Raw genomic sequence first — 3,195 nt, 5'->3', positions numbered from 1 at the left:
TCCCTCTTCTCTCTGTCCCACCACTCCTTCAATTCCTTTTTCTCAGCGGCAGAATGCATCATAACCTCACGCATAAAGTCCTCCTTAATTCTTCTTTCTAATGCTTTCTAATTCTTCACAACCATTCTGCCACCGATAATGAAGAGGGAGGCTGTGCTCCCAAGGTCATCTCTGAAGTTTAAATGCAACATTTTACAGAAGCAGTATTGTTTGCAACACCGACAACACAGTTTCAGTGCTTTAAAACACAGCCAGTACTCACACACCTGTCACTAACTGGCTGACTCCAGGCAAGCACACATAAGTCATGAGACCCCCAAAATGGTGAGTAACCGCAGGGCAGGGTAAATCACTGTTCCCGGACCCTGCTGTACACTGGGCACGTGGCTCTTGGGCACTTGGGGAGAGCCAGCACTGTAGGGTGGGCCTGATAATCATTCCTGTCTCCACACTTTCCACAGGAGGTGATCATTATGGAAGATATCTCGCTGCTGAGGGTGAGCAGGGAATCAAGGAAGGTTCTTCTCCAAGCCTGTGGCTTGTGCCCTGGCCCTTATGCGGCTAGCCTGTGTGCAGCAATGGTTACCCCCCCCCCCCCCCAGTGATGGCACAGTGGCACGGGAAAGTTACCATTAATGAGGCAAGAAACAAAGCAGCTTTGCTGAGGAACCTGCGGGAGTGGTTTGCCTAGTATCTCGCCGAGAGTTTCCTGGAGATCTCTGAGGGAGATACACATGAAGTGAGGGAGTGTATCAACAGTATAAAGCACAGAGGGTCCTGTGGCACCTTTAAGACTAACAGAAGTATTGGGAGCATAAGCTTTCGTGGGTAAGAACCTCACTTCTTCAGATGCAAGTAATGGACATCTCCAGAGGCAGGTATAAATCAGTGTGGAGATAACGAGGTTAGTTCAATCAGGGAGGGTGAGGTGCTCTGCTAGCAGTTGAGGTGTTAACACCAAGGGAGGAGAAACTGCTTCTCTAGTCGGATAGCCATTCACAGTCTTTGTTTAATCCTGATCTGATGGTGTCAAATTTGCAAATGAACTGGAGCTCAGCAGTTTCTCTTTGGAGTCTGGTCCTGAAGTTTTTTTGCTGTAAGATGGCTACCTTTACATCTGCTATTGTGTGGCCAGAGAGGTTGAAGTGTTCTCCTACAGGTTTTTGTGTATTGCCATTCCTGATATCTGACTTGTGTCCATTCAGCAAAAAACTTCAGGACCAGACTCCAAAGAGAAACTGCTGAGCCAGAGAGGGTCTTGTTAACAGTTAATTCTCCTGTCACAGGGTGGCTATCCTCTTAAGGGGAGAACGGCCTCAGTGTACATGGGACAAGATTAGCTCATCTAGCCAGGAGGGGAGAATAAAGATCATGTGACTGGTTGGTCTGGTGACCCAATCAGGCCACTCATAAAGAAGAGGGAGCGCTCAATGAGGAGCTGGTAACACTGAAGCAAGGAGGTCCAGGTAGGATCCTGGGTACCTGGCTTGAGGAAGCAGCTGCAGGGAGTGAGGGGGGAGTTTGAATGATAACCTAGCTCTGGAGCGATGGGAACTCCTGTTGCAAGAAGGAAGAAAGAGAGACTTAACGTGAGATAGCTCTGGGAAGGAGGACTGAGGACACCCCTAGGTCCTTTTCTGCAGAACTGCTACCTAGCCATTCGGTCCCTAGTCTGTAGCAGTGCATGGCATTCTTCCGTCTTAAGTGCAGGACTCTGCACTTGTCCTTGTTGAACCTCATCAGGTTTTTTTTGGCCCAATCCTCTAATTTGTCTAGGTCCCTCTGTATCCGATCCCTACCCTCTAGTGTATCTACCACGCCTCCTAGTTTAGTGTCATCTGCAAACTTGCTGAGAGTGCAGTCCACACCATCCTCCAGATAATTAATAAAGATATTAAACAAAACCAGCCCCAGGACTGACCCTTGGGGCATTCCGCTTGAAACCGGCTGCCAACGAGACATGGAGCCATTGATCACTACCCGTTGAGCCCGGCGATCTAGCCAGCTTTCTATCCACCTTACAGTCCATTCATCCAGCCCATACTTCTTTAACTTGCTGGCAAGAATACTGTGGGAGACCGTATCAAAAGCTTTGCTGAAGTCAAGGAATAACACATAAAAATATTATATATATATATATAAAAAATGTGTGTGTGTGATTAAGTGACAGTTTAACAGAAGATATGCCAAACACTTCACATAGTATCATAGTATCCTGGGTCAGGTAAAACTAGCTACTTTGTCCTGGTCTACACTTGAAAGCTTGGGCAGCAAAATTTTAATTCTGTCAGCACAGCTTACATGCATCCACGCTCAAAACTGAGTCCTGCTGACAAAACTCTGAACATTTACTGGCAAAATTAAACCAGTTCCCTGAGCGATGTAAGTCCTCTAGTACGATAGTGTTGCTGACAAAATACCTGTATGGAACACAGAAGTACCTGTACCAGCAAACACAGTCTTCCAGCAACAAGCGCACAGTGCAACTGTCACTGCAGCAGGGACCTCTGGTTAAATTTTTGAACCCTGCAGATAAGAAGTCTCACATCTGGAAGTCCATTCCTTACTTAAAATCCCCAGTGTGTCCTAGAAACACCTGTCTCCTCATGAAGTGTATCTCTACAAGCACCGTTCCCGGTGAGAGGTCCTGGATTTCCTTGGCTGGGGTGGGGTGGGGAGAGTGAGCAGTGCCGGCAAAGCTGTGGAATTCCTGCAGAAACAAAGATGTATACACTGATATTGCAAAGGAGATGCAGAAGCCCGGATCAGCAAGGATGAGGGCCAAACCCAGGCAAAGGGAAAGAATGGTGCCAGGTTTAGCAGAAGACAAACGAAGAGGGCAACAATAAGTCTGGTGCTTCCCCCAAGAGCTGCTGTTATGTGCAGTGTGATGCCAAACTGAGCAGGGATCCCTTCACCAACTGGCCAGTGACAGTAGCCAGACTTGCAAGCTCTGGAGGAGGGCACCCGGGGACCTATGGACTGAGGTGAGGGACATGGATGATGTCAGGCTGCTCAAGAGCCAGGACTTCTTCAAGGCTCAGCTGAATTTGGAGAGTGAACGGATTAGCGATTAGGGACTCAGGTACATTGTAACTTCATGCCATTAATGCGTGCCTTTATTTTACATTCTCCAGGGCCCTTTCCCCTTTCAAAATGACAGCTGACTGTGAATGGACAATGAACAAAGAAATT

The sequence above is a fragment of the Chrysemys picta genome, chromosome 13 (genome assembly GCF_011386835.1).
Source record: "Chrysemys picta bellii isolate R12L10 chromosome 13, ASM1138683v2, whole genome shotgun sequence".
NCBI classification, from domain to species: Eukaryota; Metazoa; Chordata; order Testudines; family Emydidae; genus Chrysemys; species Chrysemys picta.
Note: the sequence above shows the minus strand (reverse complement) of the source record.